The sequence below is a fragment of the Pseudophryne corroboree genome, chromosome 11 (genome assembly GCF_028390025.1).
Source record: "Pseudophryne corroboree isolate aPseCor3 chromosome 11, aPseCor3.hap2, whole genome shotgun sequence".
Classification (NCBI taxonomy): domain Eukaryota; kingdom Metazoa; phylum Chordata; class Amphibia; order Anura; family Myobatrachidae; genus Pseudophryne; species Pseudophryne corroboree.
The window spans coordinates 79,137,048-79,159,910 of record NC_086454.1 but is presented as its reverse complement, the minus strand read 5'-3'; the positions used below and the strand labels follow the sequence as shown (position 1 = coordinate 79,159,910).

Genomic DNA, 22,863 nt, shown 5'->3' with positions numbered 1-22,863 from the left:
GCCTTATACGGCCCACGGGCCTGAGGTTCCCCACCCCTGGGCTAAAGGTTTAGACTGTCCCAGGATGCATTGGGGCCTCCTCTATAACCTCGCCTCCAGGCACTGTGAGCTCAGTTTAAAGTTGGCTCCTGCAGAAGCAGGTCACTTAACAGGGGGGCTGCACTGGGCAGCCCTGAAAAAGCTTTTAGAAGACTTCAAGGGCTGCAGCACTTACATGTCAGGGTGACATTCTATGCTGCGGCTCTGTCACCTCCCCAGCGGCGTCGCATACTCCCGCTGGCTCTGTTCCCGGGTACTTGCGGCGGGGACGCTCCGGCTCTAGGCACACGGTTGCAGACGCTCTACTGGTTAGCCTGGCTGCTACTGAAGGGAGGAGGTAAGAGGGTCCCCCAGGCGAGACCCGCCATTGAATCGCGTTCCGGTCGCAGTCTAATGAGACAGACTGCGACGTTGGCATGGACACTGTAACAGAGCAGGGACCCCACTATATCCACAAGGACTTAGGAGTACAGGTTGGATATATCAATATCCTCTTTATTAAGACTCCATAGTACTAGGTGGTGAGGACCAGCATAGGGGAGAAGGTGCTTGACCAGGAGCTGCGCTGGCCGGGAGTTACTCCACAAGTACAAAAGCATTGCAGCTGTGCGATGCCTATCTCATCTTATCTGTGCAATGCTTATCTCGTCCATATTTGCCTGCACTGCTATGGAGCTGGGTGACGGGGGAGTGAAGAAACTTCACTGCCACCGAGTCGCCCGTCGTCTGTATCCGCCGTCGGGCAACTCGGCGGCGGATCGTGCAGTGTGTAGGGCCTCTAAGGATCTATCTGTATTCTTGGTTTCATAGCCAGAATAGAGGCAGAAGAACACCTACTTCATGTACACCAATTAATTAATGGAAAAAAAAAAAGTTTATATAGAAGAAAATATATAACATACATAAAACATAAAATGGAGACTTTATCAATTTTATTACACTTCCTGATTATCCAACGTAATAGTTGAATCCCCTGCAAAAGGAAATAATATACAGATATAGGTGGTAATTCCGAGTTGTTCGCTTGCTGCCGATTTTCGCAGTGCAGCGATTAAGTAAAAAAACTGCAAAAATGCGCATGGTACGCAGCGCGCATGCGCTAAGTACTTTCACACAAAACTTTGTAGATTTACACAAGCTCGAGCGACGTTTTTTCATCGCTCGAGTGATCGTAGTGTGATTGACAGGAAGTGTTTCTGGGTGGTAACTGGCCGTTTTCAGGGAGTGTTTTTAAAAAACGCAGGCGTGACAGGTAAAAACGCAGGAGTGGCTGGCTGAACGCAGGGCGTGTTTGTGACGTCAAACCAGGAACTAAACGGACTGAGGTGATCGCAGTCTAGGAGTAGGTCTGGAGCTACTCAGAAAGTGCAGCAAATTATTTAGTAGCAGTTCTGCTAATCTTTCGTTCGCTATTCTACTAAGCTAAAATACACTCCCAGAGGGCGGTGGCCTAGCGTGTGCAATGCTACTAAAAGCAGCTAGCGAGCGAACAACTCGGAATGAGGGCCATAGTTGTGTGTACTTTGCAATAGTGAGCTCTCTGAGGAAACTGCCATTAGGCTGCAGGCAGATAAACAAGTAATTCCCCTTTCACACTATCTTTAAAATCCCAGGTTTTTGCTCATGAATGCGCATCAACCCTGGATTTAGGTACAGTAGGTCTGAATGCAAGCGACCCGGGACTAAGGGGATCATTCCGAGTTGATCGCTCGTTAGCTAGTTTTAGCAGCCGTGCAAACGCTATGCCGCCGCCCACTGAGGAGTGTATTTTAGCTTAGCAGAAGTGCGAACGCATGTGCAGCCGAGCTCTGCAAAAACATTTTGTGCAGTTTCAGAGTAGCTCTGAACCTACTCAGCGCTTGCGATCACTTCAGCGTATTCGTGTCCGGATTTGACGTCATACACCCGCCCAGCCACGCCTGCGTTTTTTCAGACACGCCTGCGTTTTTGCAAACACTCCCTGAAAACAGTCTGTTCACAACCAGAAACACCCGCTTCATGTCAATCTTCTTGCGACTGAAAACTTCGTTAGAACCTGTGCACAACCACAATCCGTACGACGCGCGTGCGCATTGCGGTGCATACCCATGCGCAGAAATGCCGATTTTTAGCCTGATCGCTGCACGGCGAACAACGGCAGCTAGCGATCAACTTGGAATGACCCCCTAAGTCCGAGTCCGCAACCCTGCTCCCGACCAGGGTCATGGAGCTGAGACCCGGGAATTTGTTGGCGACAGTGTCTAGGTTGACACCAGATGGTGTACATGCACAAAGTCCAAAGTCGACATGGTCAAAATGTCAACATATGAAAAGGTCGACATAAGTGTTTCATGTTTTTTGGTGTCAAATTCGACCTTACAGCTTCGTGGAACCTCAGTTAGTCTACCTGTACCGCATCCCCTCACTTCGCTCGCCATGCTTTGGTCAGGTTACTGTTCCCAATCGTAGTCCACGTGGACAGTAAAGTATGAAAAAGTAAAAAAAATTCTCATGTCGACCATATGCTGTGTTGACCATTTGAACCTGTTGATCTTTCGACCATGTCGACCATATGTACGTTGACATTTTAACTATCGACCTATCATCTAGATACCACTGGTCCTGGCAAATTCCCAGGTCATGTGTCTAAGCAGCATAAGATACAGATGGCACTCCTTCACTTGTGGTTGATGCACTCTTTTCTCCTTTGAAGGCTATCGAGGGTATTCAGTTGAAGTCGGAACTGCTGTCTTGTCGGAAAGACGGCAGTTTCCAACTTTTTTAGATCAGAAACTGTTCCGATCTATTCAAACGGACTGCCATTTTTCCGACAGGTCGGCGATTCCAAGTGGATCAGTGGATTGGCCGTGGATCCACGTGTTTTGTCGGGTTCCGCGGCCCAATCCGACAGGATTGGATTTGGCCGCTTACTGAATACTGCATTGTTGGATCCTTTCACTTGGTAACTGCCTCCAGAATTCATCACTAGAAAAGTGTGGTGTAAATAGGACCATAAAATAAATCCGCATACTAGGACACCTCTTCCAGTATGGTCACAAGGATGTGATGAAATTTGTAAAAATAATGTCAGTTCTTGGTGGGTCAGTCTGCTACTAGGGTTCTGTCTTTTTCCAAGTCTTAACACTTTTTGTTTTTTTACATATGAAAGCAGTGTGACTTTCTTTGTCATATTTAATAACATTCTATCTATTGTGTCGTGAATGCTTAGTTGCTGCTATGATAGAATGATGGCAAATAATTGTTGGGTTTACAATACTGTAGCTGATAAAATTGGGTTGAGATTGAGATAAATCAGGGAATAACTGGAGACTTCTCAGAATGTCAGTGTCACAGCATGTCGAAACCTGTTACTCACGGGTCCTTTGGGGCAGGAGTGGCTCTGTTGTGGACAGGTGCCGGTCAGAACCAGCCGCGCACCCGCTGTGCTGAAGTTGCTCCCTGGCTGACTGGTGGTACCTCACCCTGGCTTCTGTGGGGACCACCGGCATCTCCTTCTTGCTGATGCTGTGGCTTTGATGGCTCCCATAAGAATGCACTATCTTGGATTTAAAGGACCAGGCACACCAAACATGATGCTTGGCACCAGATTCAAACCTCCTTTCTGTGACCGCCCTCACATGGTCATTGCAGCAGATGAGCAGCGCGATTTAGACACATGCGCTAACCACCGATAGTCGCTGAACTGTGGAAAAACTGGGTTTGCATACATCTTTGAATCAGGCCGATAGTGCCAGCTACTCTGTAGTGCTTTACAATTTGAAACAACACTGTCATCAAATATTAGCAGGCAGTAACAAACATACCTACGTGTTTGGTAGGGGGCTATCTGGTCCAGCCACACAGAAAATTTAGTTTAGGTATTTAGTTTAAGTATAAAATCCAAATAAAGCTAAAGCCCCATACACACTAGGTGATATTGTGAACAATATCGCTCAGAAAGGGCTTTCTCATTATCGTTAACGATGTGCGCTCCCACGCGTCGTTAACGACCTCCTCCCTCGTCTGAAGATGTACAGACGAGGGATGTCCTCATTATTGACAGCCATGCTGCAGGTGAAGCATGGCCGTCTCCCCCCCCCCCCCCCCCCAATCCCCCCGCCGTCGCTCCCTTCCCTGCCGGCATTGTCTAGTGTGTACTGGGCTTAAGTTTTGCATCAACTGTGTAGATTGGTTGTAATTGGGTAGAATTGCCCAGGGAGGTCAGGGTTGGTGGATGATAGACAGTCAATAGGTCGACACCATAGGGTCGTCAGTCAGTAGGTAGACAGGGTCAAAAGTCGACAGGAAAATGGTCAACACACGTATGGTTGACATGTTTTTACAACGCTTGCTGCATTTACTATCAATGGCACAAACTATTACCTTTAGTAACCTTGTGGTGAGCAGATGCAATTCAACAAATTTAGATCAAATGTGTTTAAAAACACAATAGGAATGTCATCGACCTTTTGACCCTGTCGGCTTATTGACTGTCAACCCTATGGTATTGACCTGTTGACTATAGACCTTTTTAAATGTCTATCTCACTCAGTGGTTCCCAAACTCTTTTGAATCACGGCGCCCTAGAGTATTAGAATTTTTCTCACGGCACCCCTAGGCCAAAAGTTTCTTATTGAGATATTTAGAAAAAAATATGAAATTAAGTAAATTGTGTTTATACAGATGGAGCCACGCTAAACGTGGCTTCGTCTGTGCCTGGGTGCGTCCGGCGAGGCGGTCCACGGGGGGCAAACGGGACGGGCTTGTTTTGTAGACGCGCACGCACCCCATTTAAAGTGTGTACGCTCGGTGGCCGGCTAAGGCACAGGCACACCGAGGCACGCCGTCCGCCACCGCCTGCGATGTAGCCACGCTCAATGAGTGTGGCAACATCTGTATGTCATCTAGGTCAGTTATGTGGTGAGGGACAGGATTCACTTCTGTTTGTCCACATAGTTTATGACTTGAAGCCACAACCACTGGTTTTGTCTATTACATTCATCATAAATAATTTGAACTGGTCTTGGACAAGCAACCAAGGCACTCCTGCAAGTGTCCTGAGGCACCCCAGGGTACCACGGCACCCAGTTTGAGAACCATCGGTTTTTCTGTTAATCCACACCTGGAGGTCAGGAGGATGGTTTGGGAATTCGATAAGCTTGTCTTATGGTAGGTTTGGGGACTAGGACAATGTTTTGTCCTGTATAATGCTACAAAGTGGGGGACACCTGAATAAAGTCCTGGACAGACCCGAGGACAGCAATGGGACATATTCTGAGATAAGATAAAATATTTATATTGGTGCAGTTTTTTTTTAATGGACTTTTATTTTAGTAGCCATATTCTACACGGATGAGGCACATTATTATGACCACCTCCTACACGTGACGTCGACGGCGAGTATCCTATGAAGTACGTCACGTGTCGTGCGTTGGCTTGGTGGGTATATAAGGTGTGTGATAGGCAGCCTGCACATATATCACTTGTTGCTGTCATGGGTTAAGGGGCGGTTTATCCAAGTTGCAAAATGGGATGATTATCGGATTTCGAGCCAAGGGTGGCGGTATTTCTGAGACAGCGCAGTTTGTGAACTGTTGGCGTGCTGCTGTGGTTAAGGTGTATCGTGACTGGACAAAGGGCACCATTGACAAGCAATGTAAAAACTGCGGAGCGCAACGTGCCACTGAGGTGAGAGGTGAGCGTCGGCTATGAAGGTGTGCGTGGGCCGACCGACACACTACAGTGGAGCAGCTCACCATCAAAATGAACCTGAGGGCTACCACAGTTCAGCCCATCTAGCTGCTGTCCGTGCTGCACACGGCGGGCACTCTGGCTATTAGATGGTGCTCATAATAATCTGACTTCACCGTGTATATTGGATTTAGTAAAGTACTGGTAATAAGTATGTACTGTCAGCAACTTTAGAATAACATTTTGCAGGGAAGTATTAGCCGATGGATCCAAAATAGGTTGCAAGGTTGAAAGCTTGATTCGAGGAAGACCAGTAGGACGGGAGTTGTCAGTGAGGAGGACAATGGGGCGTGAATAACATTTTGTGCAGTCTTGTGTGAGATAGCGTATTGTAGAGATATTTTTTATATACTTTTGGCACCAATGCCTCTCTTTGTGGGCCACATGCAGACTTTTACGTAACTTCAAATAAAAGAGCTGTAACCATTAAGACATTTACTTTCATTTCTGCTGCGGGGTACACTGGGCTCCACAAGGATAGACATTGGGGTGTAGAGTAGGATCTTGATCCGAAGCACCAACAGGCTCAAAAGCTTTGACCTTCTTCCCAAGATGCATAGCGCCGCCTCCTATATCACCCCGCCTCCGTGCACTGGAGCTCAGTTTGTAGTTGGTGCTTGCAGTGCAAGCATGTAACAGGAAGAGCTGCTCACAGCAGCTCTAGAAAAAGCTTTTTCTGAGGAAAAAAGAAGACTACAAGGGCTGCAGCAGAGGCACAGATTGTGCTGGATGTCAGTAGACATTACCTGCTGCAGCTCCATCTCTCCCCCAGCGGCGCTGTACCCTCCCGCGCCCTGGTTGCCGGGTACCTACAGCAGGAGGCTCCGGTTTTCTTCCAAGTTAGTCACACACGGCTGGGGCTCTCCGGGATCGCATGGCCGCACTTCGGGAGGATGTAAGTGGGTCCCGCTCGCGGGACCCGCACTTTATCGCGATCCGGCGCGGCCGGTGGGAGGCGGGCCGCGCGCGCTGGTGGTGGACACTGTGGCAGTACAGGCGATCCCACTAGATCACCAGGGCATGGGTGCAGGTCAGGTTTTCTCCCTAAACCTTTTTACAAGTAGCCCGCAGTACCCGGTGGTTTTGCCAGCAGAGGGGATAAGGCTTAGACCTGGAGCCCCTCCCCCAGCCCCAGGGCGCCATTTCCAGTAAATGTTCCCACCCTGGAGCTGCATATCTGTCTCTCCCTCACTCCCTGTCAGTGTCTGATCGCCATTTCCCCAGCTACACTGTTCCTGGGACTGCTTGGGCAAATCCTCTTTTGTAAAGCCGCCTGGTTGTCAGCGCTGTGACTTTACATGACACTTCAGTATTCTACATGTCAATTAGACAGTGTTAGTTAAGAAAGAGTGCATTTAGTCAGGGTTCTCTGGTACAAGTACCCTGTGATATACATCCAGTTCTTACTGTGCAGTGTTATATCTATTGATTATAGAGCTATATATATATATAAGCTGGTCCAGTGCAGTATTATTGTTAGTAATAACCTCTGTATTGTATAACTGTGACTATATGTGTGTGCATTAGCTTGCTGAGTGATTTCAATTGCGTGTCTCTCACTCACCTTGCTATCCCTATATTCTATAACCTGAGGGGGTTTGGTGCGTCAGGTTTTATAATAATATAGGATATTCACAATATATACTCTAATACGTATTTTTCGCTGTGATTTTAGTCACCATATCTCTCCTGTATCTCTGCTTGTGCTGACTACACTGCGCAGGGGTTTGGGTATGAGGTATTGTGCTGCTGACAATTGTACTGTGTTACCTGATATTGCAAGTTATAGCATGTCTGCTTCTGAAGGTAACGGTTCTGGGGCTGAACACACTGCCGGTGTTGCTGAAGCCACGGATCCCTATGAGGAGACTATAGCAGCTGCGTGCTCTGGTTCTGGGGGCTCCTTGCCCCCCAGTGGGACTGTGGCAACGGGGGTCCATAATAACCCACCGTGGGCTACTTTCTCCACGCTTCTAAATACGCTAGTTACTAAACACCCCCTATGGGACCTCCTATGCCGGTTCAACCGTATGTGGTCCCCGCGGCTAACCCGCCGTGGGCAGATCACTTGTCTGCTCAATTGAAGAAATTGAACCAGTCCTTGACTACTAAAAAGTCCTCGCTCGCCTAAGACCATGGGGTCCTCTAAGCGAGCTCTTACCTCCTCACAATCCACTGCTGTCACTGACACCTCGTCTGATGAAGATGGCGCTTACACTGACCCCACAGATTCTGACACAGATACTGCTGATGGGGAGGGTAGTTCACATGTGGATGTTCCTGATCTTTTGAAGGCTATTATGTTGATTCTACAGATTACGGATGAGCCAGAGCCATCCGTCCCTCCTAAGAAACCAGATAGGTTCAAGCGTCAGAAGGTGGTTAAACAAGTTTTACCTCACTCTGACCACCTAGTGGATATATACGTCAGGAATCCTGGGGAAACCCAGGAAAGAAGTTTGTGCCTCAAAAGAAGATGTTGGCTCGCTATCCCCTCGCACCAGAGCTGTCTAAAAATTGGGAAACGCCTCCTCCAGTAGACTCGCATGTGGCTAGGAAGGTGGTTTCCTCAGCTCTACCTGTCACTACCGTCACGTCTCTAAAAGAGCCTACGGATAAACGTGTGGAGGGTTGTCTGAAAACGATTTACACCCTCACGGGTGCTGCACAAAGGCCCACTATTGCAGCAACATGGGCTGCAGAGGCTATTGAAGCATGGGCCCTAGTGTTGGAAGCTGAAATCTCTTCTGACCATGCTAGACAATGCTTGTCATATATTGTCACAGCTTCTCACTATATTAAAGAGGTGGCTTCTGATGCCGGTATTCTAGCAGCCAAGGCCTCTACTACAGTCCTGGCTCGCCGGATATTGTGGCTGAGATCCTGGTCTGTGGATCTGGACTCTAGAAAAACCCTGGAGGTACTCCCTTTCAAGGGAGATATTCTGTTTGGGGAGGACTTAAACAAGATAGTGGCTGACTTGGCTACTGCCAAAACTGCCTGTCTGCCAAGTACCGCTCCTTTTGTGTCGAAGGCTAAAGGTACTTCCTTTCGCCCCTTTCGTCCTTCAGGTAAAGCAAAAGGTCAGGCGTACCACAAGCAGGCCTGCACTTTCAAACCTGGTAAGCCAAAGCCCAAAAGAGCTTGGGCTGCCTGTCAGTCATCTTCCAAGACCGATAAGCCTGCCGCATGATGGGGCGGGCCTCCCCCTGGGGGATCCCAGGGTGGGGGGGACGGTTTCTAGGGTATACCCAGGAATGGTTGAAGACCACTTCAGATGCCTGGGTACGGGAAGTCGTCATTCGAGGTTATGACATAGCCTTCAAAAACCGTCCCCCTCATCGATTTTGCCTGACAGACGTCCCTTTGGCCCAGACAAAGATGAAAACTCTACACTCGGTGGTACAGACCCTCCTGGATACAGGAGTCGTAGTACAGGTGCCTCTTGCTCAGAGTACTATTCTCCGCTGTTTCTAGTCCTGAAACTGAATGGGTCTTCTCGGCCCATTCTCAACCTCAAGGCATTGAACAGGTTTGTGTAAGTTTCCAAGTTCCGTATGGAAACCCTTCGCTCTATAGTTCTGGCCTTGGAACCTGGGGATTATATGGTTTCCCTGGACATACAAGATGCTTACCTGCATGTTCCTACAGCAGTGTCACATCAGCAGTACCTGAGGTTTGCGATTGGCAACCTCCATTACCAGTTTCGGGCAGTACCTTTTGGTTTAACTACGGCTCCGCGAGTCTTCACCAAAGTTATGGCGGTGATGAAGGTGGTACTCCGCCGTCAAGGGATCAGGATCCTGCCGTATCTGGACAACTTGTTGATCCTGGCAAATTCCCCAGAACTTCTCCTACGTCATCTGAATATGACTGTCCGGTTTCTGCAAGCCCACGGGTGGCTTATCAACTGGAAGAAATCCTCCCTGGTCCCTGCTCAGAGCATGGTGCACCTGGGAGCGCTATTGGACACTCACAACCAGTGGTTGTTCTTGTCCCAGGAGAAAGTCCTGAAGCTTCAGGACAAGATTCGTTGCTTCCTTTCTTGTCCGCAAGTGTCGATATATTCGGCGATGCAGTTGCTGGGCCTCATGGTGTCAGCTTTCGACATGGTGGAGTATGCTCAATTCCATTCCTGCCCTCTGGACTCCGGAGGTCCGTCTGTCGCTGCACTGGTGGCTCCAGGACCAACGATTGTGCAGGGGCCGTCCCTTCTGGATATCCGACTGGGTCCTGTTGACGACAGATGCCAGTCTAAGAGGTTGGGGCGCGGTGCTGGAGCAACACTCCCTTCAGGGCCGGTGAATCTCCTCTCGATCAACATTCTGGAATTGCGGGCGGTCTTCAATTCGTTGAACCTGGCCCAGCATTTAATTCAGAACCGTCCTGTTCAAGTTAGTCTGACACGCCACCACAGTGGCTTACATAAATCATCAAGGCGGCACTCTATGCCGTTTGGCAATGAAGGAAGTCTCACGGATTCTGTAATGGGCGGAACGCCATCTACCGGCCATATCGGCAATATTAATTCCGGGAGTCCTGAATTGGGAAGCGGACTTTCTTAGTCGTCAGGACGTACATGCCGGAGAGTGGGGCCTCCATCCAGCAGTGTGTCAACTCCTTGTGGAAAAGTGGGGCTTTCCAGATGTAGATCTGATGGCGTCTCGACACAATCACAAGGCTCCGGTCTTCAGAGCAAGGACAAGGGATCCTCAATCAGCATTCGTGGATGTGCTGGCGGTGCCGTGGAGGTTTCGGCTGCCGTACGTGTTTCCTCCGGTCTCTCTCCTGCCCAGGGTAAATCGGAAGTTCAAGCAAGAAAGAGGAATTCTGCTTCTCATAGCTCCAGCGTGGCCCAGACGGCACTGGTTCTCAGACCTGCAGGGCCTATCGTCAGTGTCCAATTCTACTTCCACAATGCCCAGACCGCCTCGTTCAGGGCCTCTGTGTCTACCAGGACCTAGCCCGGCTGTCTTTGACGGCGTGGCTCTTGAAGCTTCCGTCTTGAGGGCTAAAGGGTTTTCTGAGGTGGTCATTCAAACTATGTTGTGGGCCCGGAACCCGGCTTCTGCTCGGATTTACCATAGGGTCTGGCATTCTTACTTTGTTTGGTGCGCATCTAACAATTATGACGCTTCCAAGTTTAGTACAGCCAAGTTGTTGGCCTTTCTTCAGCAGGGCCTGGACTTAGACCTGCGTCTGGCCTCCCTCAAGGTTCAAATATCTGCCTTGTCGGTGTGGTTTCAGAGAAAGATTGCGACCTTACCTGATGTGCATACCTTTACTCAGGGTGTGTTGCGTATCCAACCTCCCTATGTCCCGCCTGTGGCTCCTTGGGACTTGTCGGTGGTTTTGGAGGCGTTACGAGAGTCTCCGTTTGAACCTCTTGGTTCAGCTGATCTTAAGTGGCTTTCCCTTAAGGTGGTGTTTCTGCTGGCTATTGCTTCAGCTAGAAGAGTGTCGGATTTGGGTGCCTTGTCTTGTAGTTCCCCATATCTGATATTTCACCGTGACCGGGCGGTTCTTAGGGTTGCCTAAGGTGGTTTCTTCGTTCCACCTTAATCAGGAGATTGTGGTAATGGCCTTTGTCTCTCCTGATCTGTCTCCCAAAGAGTGGTCTTTGGATGTGGTACAGGCTCTCCGTATCTATGTGAAGAGAACTGCTTCTGTTAGAAAATCTGATTCTCTCTTTATTCTGTTTGGGTTTCACAAACGGGGCTGGCCTGCTCACAAGCAGACTTTGGCCAGATGGATTAGAATGGTGATTGCACATGCTTATGTGAAGGCTGGTCTATCAGCTCCTGCTCACATTACGGCCCATTCTACTCGGTACATTGGACCTTCTTGGGCGGCCCGCCGTGGTGCGACCCTTGAACAATTGTGCAAGGCGGCTACGTGGTCCTCGGTGAACACGTTCATAAGGTTCTATGCCTTCGATACTGCCGCTTCCCAGGATGCTTCCTTTGGACGCCGGGTTCTTGTGCCCGCTACAGTGCTTCCCCTCCCATAAGGAACTGCTTTAGGACATCCCCATTGTCCAATCCTTGTGGAGCCCAGTGTACCCCGCAGCAGAAAATGAGATTTATGGTAAGAATTTACCTTTGTTAAAACTCTTTCTGCGAGGTACACTGGGCTCCACAAGGCGCCCACCCTGACGCACTTAGCTTCTTTGGGTTGGTATGGCATTAGCCGCTGACACTTCTCCTGTCGGGAGAGTGTGGTGTTTGTGGCAACTGGCAGTTGTCGTCTCTTTTACTTGCTACTGCATTGGGCTGGTTAACAAAACTGAGCTCCTGTGCACGGAGGCGGTGTGATATAGGAGGCGGCGCTATGCATCTTGGGAAGAAGGTCAAAGCTTTTGAGCCTGTTGGTGCTTCGGATCAAGATCCTACTCTACACCCCAATGTCTATCCTTGTGGAGCCCAGTGTACCTCGCAGAAAGTTTTAACAAAGGTAAGTTCTTACCATAAAACTTGTTTTTCTCTCCACTGCAAGTAAAATTGTAATTTGTTCATTTGTTTTAGTACCTTGTTCTGTGCAATTTAGTATTATTTTTCCTTTATTTTAAGCACTGCAGTATAAAGGGCTGATTCAGTACAAGTGATGTGTGGTCACAATGTGCAGCTGCACACATCACGCAGCATTATGGTAAAGCAACATTCTTCATTTTCCTGCACACCCCTATGGGGCTTGAGGCAAATGTGCTGCCATTATAATCATTCTGGCACAGTTCCGAATCGCGCTCATAACTGAATCAGCCTTTATATGTGGCACTTTAACCTCCATGTATAAAGCTTGGGAGGAGGGCCCTCTTACCGCTTTGTCTGTCTGTTTTTACACAGTATCTTTTTATTGCTGTGTTCTTAATTGTAGAACACTGTGCAGCATGCTGGAGCTAAAGAAGTAAACATTGAAACATAGAATTTGACGGCAGATAAGAACCACATAGCCCATCCAGTCTGCCCTCTAGGGTTAGGGTATTAGGGTTAGTTTAGGGCAGTCATTCCCAACCTTGGTCCTGAAGGCACACTAATAGTGCAGATTTTAGTGATTATCCAGGCTTCGGCACAGATGGCTATGCAGACCGGATCGCAGCAGCAAAATTCTTCTCTAATGGGTAAAACCATGTGCAGTGCAGGTGGGGCAGATATAACATGTGCAGAGAGAGTTAGATTTGGGTGGGGTGTGTTGAAACTGAAATCTAAATTGCAGTGTGAAAATAAAGCAGCCAGTATTTACCCTGCACAGAAACAATATAACCCACCCAAATCTAACTCTCTCTGCAAATGTTATATCTACCCCCTGCAGTGCACATAGTTTTGCCCATTAGAGAACAATTTTGCTTCTGCTATCAGGTCTGAATTAGGCCCTAAATCAGAATAACCGAGGTAGGGTATTAGGGATAGGGTTTTGGGGCTGGATTAGGGTTGGGTTTAAGATAGGGTGCTATGCGACCTGAATTTACCGGGACTTGTACCAGATTTGGGGTATGATCCTCAGCGTCCCGGAAATAAAAATAATCATATATAGTAGCCAGGAAAGTGGTTGCTCCTTGCATTGCTGTATACTTTATCATACAACCTACCAAGATCCTTTGCAATCTGGTTGAAACATTGATACACAAGTAAGTGCAACCTAATGCATATTTCCATATAGATTGTAAGCTTGCGAACAGGGCCTTATTACCTCTGTTTGTCTATTAACTAGTTTGTTTTATTACTGTGTGTTCCAATGTTAATAAATGAAATTATACTTTTTACAAGTGGTCTGACAAATTAACATCAGCAGGTGTTGGATCACTGATGACTTTAGCCTGGCAACGCTGAAGTTCAGGGAAACCTAGATTGAGTCACCGGTGCACTCACCTGGTCACTTTTCAAACGCTGAGCCTTTTTTCTTCTTTGTTGGTGATACACTTTTCAAACGCTGAAAACTTCTATTTCTCTTATGCAAAGGAACTGATTGAAATGTCCGTTGTAATGTACACTGCAGGGGTTGGTATTCCAGTCACATGACTACATCCCCACTACAGAGAACTGTGCAGCCTATGCTTTGGACATTGGACTACAGTAGCATGTGGCAATACAGAGGTTAAACGTATAAACCGTGACAGTGTACCAACACAGGCCACCAAAACCAATGTAATTACAGCTTGGTAGCTGTGCTAATTGTCCAAGGTGGCGTTAGCAATTGGCTAAAAAAAGCAGGATATTGGGCCCGATTCAGACCTGATCGCTGTGCTGCAAATTACACTGTCCTGCGATCAGATAGTTGCTGCCCAGGGGGAGTGAAAATCCGTCCCATGCAAGTGTGCGTACGCTGTGCAAAAAATCCCCTCAGTCACAGCTGCAAAACCGTTTGCATCTCACTCACCATTGAATGTTTTTCCTGTTCCATGCAGTGTGTGCAGTCTGTGTGTAGCTCAATACTTACTCCTCCAGTGTGAAGAAATCAGGCTGATTGGGCCGCAGCTGACGTTACACACCCTTCCTGAAAACGCTTTGGAACAAATGCGTTTTCTCTGACACTCCCAGAAAATGGGCAGTTACCACCCTCTTTCTGTCAATCACCTTGTGAACGTCTGTGCAATCAAAATTTTAGCACCATCCTGTCGCTGTTTGGCAATACGGGTGTGCATTGCGGTGCATATGCATGCGCAGTAGTTCGATAATCGCCCACTGTTCAAAAATCCACAGGAGCGATCAGGTCTGAATCGGGCCCATTGTCTCTCTGTGAAATGTAGTCAAAGTAGTACAAAGAATTAATGCCGAGGAGTGGACTATAATTGTGGTCAGGAGAAAGTCTTGGGTCTGATAACCAGGCAGTCAGAGCAGAAACAGGAAAAATAGATTACTTCACAATTTCCATTATTAGTGATTTGTCAGGTTTTCAGGAACTTGTCTGGTTTAGAGAAATCTTGTCTGGTTCGGATGCTGGTTTAGCACGCATGAAACTAGGTGGACGTATGTAATTTCTTCTCATAGAGAATCGGAACCAGTGGAGATGGCTAGGAGATACTTGGATTTGGTACAAGCTTGAAGTGATACTATTACATCAGAAGACTAGAGTACTGACGAGATAAGGACGTATGGCTGGGACTTCACTGGATCTTCTGAAGTACAGGATGAAGGTCGATAGGATCTCCAGTGAGTATTATGAACTGAGTCCAGAACTGAATTGACTTGGATACAGGATCCGGCTGATACCGGAATAACTTGAATACTGGATCCGGGCATGAACTGGAATAGCTTGGATATGTACATCAAGGCAGGCACTGGAATAGCTGAGTACAGGGATCTGGGCTGGAACCAGAATAGCTTGTTACTGGGAACCGGGCTGGAACCGGAACAGCTTTTTACTGGGATCCGGGCCGGAACCGGAATAGCTTTGTACAGGGTTCTTGGCTGGAACTGGAATAGCTTGGTACAGGGATCCGGGCTGGATCCAGAATAGCTTGGTAAACAACGTAAACCGGGAAGCAAGGCTGATGCTAAGTGTTGGGCAGATACACACGGAGGCTTGGTAACTGGAGCCACAAGACCCCTGAAAACCAGCGTTGCTCTGGCCTTTTATCACCTTTATTGTCCATTGTTGGATATGGCCAGAAACTGGTGCTTGGTTGGTTCTTCTGCGATCAGCTGACTGGGACCAAAATGGTGGCGCACAGCGGACACTTAGGTGGAGACACCAGAATGGAAGGTACAAGCAGGAGAATAGGCTTGAGAAGTGATCCTGGACTGCAGCAGGGACTTAGACCTGGAATCATGATGTCAGAGCACTCAGCCCAGCACCCACGACCAGCATGCTGGTAAGTACATGGAACGGTCAATTCTGACTTGATTGCTGGAATAATATCTCTCTATTCAGCACACACAATGTTAATGGTATATGTTCAGGAACAATAGGGTAGGCCACGGTACACAGGACAGCATTGAGAGCAAGCAGTAATGCTAAATGCTGGTGACATTCACACAACAATCTAGCAACCCAGTTCATACCTCTGGGGTAATCTAGCATCTGAGGGACAACCTTGCTTCACTGGTATTGACTCAGAACAGAGATTACAAAATGGATTTCCCTGCCACTAAGCGCTGTATGCATGCATAAGTCCTACAAGGCAACACAGCCAAGCTCTGGCTCCCAAAACTTTCATCTGCAGTACGGGCAGTACGGATGGTGTGGGCAGTACGGATGGTGTAATGGTTAGCATTACTGCCTCACAGCACTGAGGTCATGGGTTCGATTCCCACCATGGCCCTAACTGTGCGGAGTTTGTATATTCTCCCCGTACTTGCGTGGGTTTCCTCCGGGTACTCCGGTTTCCTCCCACAATCCCAAAAATATACTGGCAGGTTAATTGGCTCCCAACAAAATTAACCCTAGATTGAATGTGTCTGTGTGTACATGTGGTAGGGAATATAGATTGTAAGCTCCACTGGGGCAGGGACTGATGTGAATGGGCAAATATTCTCTGCAAAGCGCTGCGGAATATGTGTGCGCTATATAAATAACTGGTAATAATCTGCAGCCTTCCTCCTGTAAAGAAAATCTGGTAATGGATGAGAGGAAATGTCAATCGAACATTTGCTCCCAAACACTGGAAAATGTACAAAACCTGTTGTTCAGACAAACTGATTAGATCACGGATTTAACCTATTTGTATGAATGACAGGTTTTGTCCATTTTCCAGGGTTTGGCAGCAAATGGTCAATTGTCATTTGCTCTCATTCATTACCAGATTTCTCTATCGTCCTAAGTGGATGCTGGGGTTCCTGAAAGGACCATGGGGAATAGCGGCTCCGCAGGAGACAGGGCACAAAAAAGTAAAGCTTTTACCAGATCAGGTGGTGTGCACTGGCTCCTCCCCCTATGACCCTCCTCCAGACTCCAGTTAGATTTTGTGCCCGAACGAGAAGGGTGCAATCTAGGTGGCTCTCCTAAAGAGCTGCTTAGAGAAAGTTTAGCTTAGGTTTTTTACTTTACAGTGAGTCCTGCTGGCAACAGGATCACTGCAACGAGGGACTTAGGGGAGAAGTAGTGAACTCACCTGCGTGCAGAGTGGATTTGCTGCTTGGCTACTGGACACTAGCTCCAGAGGGACGATCACAGGTACAGCCTGGATGGTCACCGGAGCCGCGCCGCCGGCCCCCTTGCAGACGCTGAAGAGAGAAGAGGTCCAAAATCGGCGGCTGAAGACTCCTGAGTCTTCATAAAGGTAGCGCACAGCACTGCAGCTGTGCGCCATTTTCCTCTCAGCACACTTCACACAACAGTCACTGAGGGTGCAGAGCGCTGGGGGGGGCGCTCTGAGAGGCAAATAAAAACCTTATTAGAGGCAAAAAATACCTCACATATAGCCCACAGAGGCTATATGGAGATATTTAACCCCTGCCTAACTTCAAAAATAGCGGGAGACGAGCCCGCCGTAAAAGGGGCGGGGCCTATCTCCTCAGCACACAGCGCCATTTTCTCTCACAGAAAAGCTGGAGAGAAGGCTCCCAGGCTCTCCCCTGCACTGCACTACAGAAACAGGGTTAAAACAGAGAGGGGGGGCACTGATTTTGGCGATATTGTATATATATAAAAGATGCTATAAGGGAGAAACACTTATATAAGGTTGTCCCTATATAATTATAGCGTTTTTGGTGTGTGCTGGCAGACTCTCCCTCTGTCTCCCCAAAGGGCTAGTGGGTCCTGTCCTCTGTCAGAGCATTCCCGGTGTGTGTGCTGTGTGTCGACATGTATGAGGACGATGTTGGTGAGGAGGCGGAGAAATTGCCTGTAATGGTGATGTCACTCTCTAGGGAGTCGACACCGGAATGGATGGCTTATTTAGAGAATTACGTGAGAATGTCAACACGCTGCAAGGTCGGTTGACGACATGAGACGGCCGACAATCTATTAGGACCGGTCCAGGCGTCTCAGAAACACCGTCAGGGGTTTTAAAAACGCCCATTTACCTCAGTCGGTCGACACAGACACAGACACGGACACTGAATACAGTGTCGACGGTGAATAAACAAACGTATTTCTCATTAGGGCCACACGTTAAGGGCAATGAAGGAGGTGTTACGTGTTTCTGATACTACAAGTACCACAAGAAAGGGTATTATGTGGGAGTGGAAAAAACTACCTGTAGTTTTTCCTGAATCAGATAAAATAAAATGAAGTGTGTGATGATGCGTAGGGTTACCCCGATAGCAAATATTGGCGTTATACCCTTTCCCGCCAGAAATTAGGGTACGTTGGGAAACACCCCTTAGGGTGATAAGGCGCTCACACGCTTATCAAGTGGCGTTACCGTCTCCAGATACGGCCGCCCTCAAGGAGCCAGCTGATAGGAAGCTGGAAAAATATCCTAAAAAGTATATACACACATACGGTGGTTATACTGCGACCAGCGATCGCCATCAGCCTGGAGATGCAGTGCTGGGTTGGCTTGGTCGGATTCCCTGACTGAAAATATTTTATTCATGTAGAGCATTTAATAGGATGCATTCTATATATATGTATGTGAGATGCACAGAGGGATATTTGCTCTCTGGCATCAAGATAAGTGCGTTGTCCATATCTCCCAGAAGATGTCAGGGACACGACAGTGGTCAGGTGATACAGATCCCATACGGCAGATGGAAGTATTGCTGTATAAAGGGAAGGAGTTATTTGGGGGTCGGTCCATCGGACCTGGGGACCACAGCAACAGCTGGGAAATCCAACCTTTTTTACCCCAAGTTACATCTCAGCTAAAAAAGACACCGTCTTTTCAGCCTCAATCTTTCCTTTCCCATGAGGGCATGCAGGCAAAAGGCCAGTCATATCTGCCCAGACATAGAGGTAAGGGAAGTAGACTGCAGCAGGCAGCCCTTTCCCAGGAAAAGAAGCCCTCCACCGCGTCTGCCAAGTCCTCAGCATGACGCTGGGGCCGTGCAAGCGGACTCAAGGTGGGGGGGTAGTCTCAAGAGTCTCAGGGCGCAGTGGGATCACTCGCAAGTTGACCCCTAGATCGTACGAGTATTATCCCAGGGGTAAAGATTGGAGAGTCGAGACATCTTCTCCTCGCAGGTTCCTGAAGTCTGCTTTACCAACGGCTCCCTCCGACAGGGAGGCAGCATTGGAAACAATTCACAAGCGGTATATCCAGCAGGTGATAATCAAAGTACCCCTCCTACGACAAGGAAAAGGGTATTATTTTTCCACACTATATTGTGGTACTGAAGCCAGACGGCTTGGTGACACATAGTCTAAATCTAAAATGTTTTGAACACTTACATAAAAGGTTCAAATCGAGATAAAGTCACTCAGAGCAGTGATAGCGAACCGGAAAAAAGGGGACTATATGGTGTCCCTGGACATCAAGGATTACCTCCATGTCCAAATTTTGTCCTTCTCATCAAGGGTACCTCTGGTTCGTGGTACAGAACTGTCAATATCAGTTTCAGACGATGCCGTTTGAATTATCCACGGCACCCCGGGCCTTTTTACCAAGGTAATGGCCGAAAAGATGTTTCTTCAAAGAAAAAAGGCATCTAAATTATCCCTTACTTGCACGACCTAAAAAGGGCAAGTTCCAGAGAACAGTTGGAGGTCGGAAGAGCACTATCTAAAGTAGTTCTTCGACGGCACGACTGGATTCTAAATATTCCAAGAATCGCAGCTGTTTTCCGACGATACGTCTGCTGTTCCTAGGGATGATTCTGGACACGGTTCAGAAAAAGGTTTTTCTTCCCGAGGAAAAAGCCAAGGAGTTATCCGACCTGTCAGGAACCTCCTAAAACCAGGAAAGGTGTCTGTACATCAATGCACAAGAGTCCTGGGAAAAATGGTGGCTTTTTACGAAGCAATTCCATTCGGCAGATTCCATGCAAGAATTTTCCAAAGGGATCTGTTGGACAAATGGTCAGGGTCGCATCCTCAGATGCACCTGCGAATAACCCTGTCGCCAAGGACAAGGGTATATCTTCTGTGGTGGTTGCAAAAGGCTCATCTATTGGAGGGCCGCAGATTCGGCATACAGGATTTGATCCTGGTGACCACGGACGCCAGCCTGAGAGGTTGGGGAGCAGTCACACAAGGAAGAAACTTCCAGGGGGTATGGACGAACCTGGAAAAGTCTCTTCACATAAACATTCTGGTACTAAGAGCAATCTAAAATGCTCTAAGCCAGGCGGAACCACTCCTGCAAGGAAAACCGGTGTTGATTCAGTCGGACAACATCACGGCGGTCGCCCATGTAAACAGACAGGGCGGCACAAGAAGCAGGAGTGCAATGGCAGAAGCTGCCAAGATTCTTCGCTGGGCGGAGAATCACGTAATAGCACTGTCAGCAGTGTTCTTCCCGGGCGTGGACAACTGGGAAGCAGACTTCCTCAGCAGACACGATATTCACCCGGGAGAGGGGGGTCTTCATCCAGAAGTCTTCCACATGCTAATAAACTGTTGGGAAAGACCAATGGTAGACATGATGGCGTCTCGCCTCAACAAGAAACTGGACAAGTATTGCGCCAGGTCAAGAGATCCACAGGCAATAGCTGTGGACGCACTGGTAACACCTTGGGTGTACAAATCAGTATATGTGTTTCCTCCTCTACCTCTCATACCAAAGGTATTGAAGATTATACGGTGAGGAGGAGTAAGAACAATACTAGTGGCTCCGGATTGGCCAAGAAGGACTTGGTACCCGGAACTTCAAGAGTTGGTCACGGACGACCCGTGCCCTCTACTTCTGAGAAGGGACCTGCTACAACAGGGTCCCTGTCTCTTTCAAGACTTACCGCGGCTGCGTTTGACGGCATGGCGGTTGAACGCCAGATCCTAAAAGGGAAAGGCATTCCAGAAGAAGTCATTCCTACCTTGATTAAGGCAAGGAAGGAAGTCACCGCGAAACATTATCACCGCATTTGGCGAAAATATGTCGCGTGGTGCGAGGATCGGAGTGTTCCGACGGAGGAATTTCAACTGGGTCGTTTCCTACATTTCCTACAATCAGGATTGTCTATGGGTCTCAAATTGAGATCTATTAAGGTTCAAATTTCGGCCCTGTCAATATTCTTCCAAAAAGAATTGGCCTCAGTTCCTGAGGTACAGACTTTTGTTAAAGGAGTACTGCATATACAGCCTCCTGTGGTGCCTCCGGTGGCACCGTGGGATCTAAATGTAGTTTTAGATTTCCTCAAATCCCATTGGTTTGAACCATTGAAAAAGGTGGATTTTAAATATCTCACATGGAAAGTGACTATGTTACTGGCCCTGGCTTCCGCCAGGAGAGTATCTAAATTGGCGGCTTTATCTTATAAAAGCCCTTATCTAATCTTCCATTCGGATAGGGCAGAACTGAGGACTCGTCCGCATTTTCTCCCTAAGGTGGTATCAGCGTTTCACCTGAACCAACCTATTGTGGTGCCTGCGGCCACTGGCGACTTGGAGGACTCCAAGTTGTTGGACGTTGTCAGAGCCTTAAAAATATACATTTCAAGGACGGCTGAAGTCAGAAAATCTGACTCGCTGTTGATACTATATGCACCCAACAAGTTGGGTGCCCCTGCTTCTAAGCAGACGATTGCTCGTTGGATTTGTAACACAATTCAACTTGCTCATTCTGTGGCAGGCCTGCCACAGCCTAAATCTGTTAAGGCCCATTCCACAAGGAAGGTGGGCTCATCTTGGGCGGCTGCCCGAGGGGTCTCGGCATTACAATTCTGTCGAGCAGCTACGTGGTCGGGGGAAAACACGTTTGTAAAATTCTACAAATTTGATACCCTGGCAAAAGAGGACTTGGAATTCTCTCATTCGGTGCTGCAGAGTCATCCGCACTCTCCCGCCCGTTTGGGAGCTTTGGTATAATCCCCATGGTCCTTTCAGGAACCCCAGCATCCACTTAGGACGATAGAGAAAATAAGAATTTACTTACCGATAATTCTATTTCTCGGAGTCCGTAGTGGATGCTGGGCGCCCATCCCAAGTGCGGATTATCTGCAATACTGTACATAGTTATTGTTAACAAATTCGGGTTATATTGTTAAGGAGCCATCTTTAAGAGGCTCTTTCTGTTATCATACTGTTAACTGGGTTTAGATCACAAGTTGTACGGTGTGATTGGTGTGGCTGGTATGAGTCTTACCCGGGATTCAAATTGCCTCCCTTATTGTGTACGCTCGTCCGGGCACAGTACCTAACTGGAGTCTGGAGGAGGGTCATAGGGGGAGGAGCCAGTGCACACCACCTGATCTGGTAAAAGCTTTACTTTTTTGTGCCCTGTCTCCTGCGGAGCCGCTATTCCCCATGGTCCTTTCAGGAACCCCAGCATCCACTACGGACTCCGAGAAATAGAATTATCGGTAAGTAAATTCTTATTTTTCATTCCAACCAGCCAGATCTAGCAGATGATCTGCCAGATAATTGTATAGTGTATGCCCAGCATAAAGTCCGTAAGCCAAAATGTTGGTGACATACACAACAAAGGATGTAGCTACCCCTTTTTAATTAGTGTTTATTCTTGTCATAGTGGGCATGCCACCTGGTGGGCGTGGTCATACACACACAATTGATGTTTTTGGAAAAAAATAAAGATTCTGGGGATAATACCTCATGGCCCCTTCCACAGATCCAGAGATCAGCCCGCTTAAATGAAGACGGTTGACTGTGCTCCAGTGTCGTTATGTGGGGGCATATAGATTTATTTTTTCACCTAGCAAACTTTAACTGACTGGCTAAACACTCAGGAGCTATGTGGGTTTTTTCTTCTGTTTTCTTTTTTCTTTACCAGTTGGCTTGTTCATCATAAAGATGAACACTTTCTTACATACATTTATACGTATAACCTTCATCTGACAGAGGCGAAAGAGACGCTTTAGTGCATACACAATTAAGATCATTGTAGGACTTTAATTTCATGATTAAAATATGGCCTCTTTATTCATTTTTATTCTGTGTCAGATTAAGATTTTACACAGGAAACTGTTTTTTGATTTGGTTCTAGTAATCATACTGAATTGATTGGTTACGTAATGATTAGGTAGAAACAATCCCATTGTAAAGTCTGGCCAGAGTAGGTCCATGTAAAATATTTACTAAACCAGTGGAGTCTTTTATAGAACA

At 47.7% G+C, this 22,863-nt stretch overlaps 1 protein-coding gene across 2 annotated transcripts in view; it reads left to right on the top strand.

Annotated features, from left to right (window-relative positions):
- IMMP1L (inner mitochondrial membrane peptidase subunit 1) overlaps positions 1-22,863 on the top strand; it is a 147,525-nt gene that overhangs the window by 19,319 nt on the left and 105,343 nt on the right. The gene's annotated exons all lie outside the window — the stretch shown is intronic.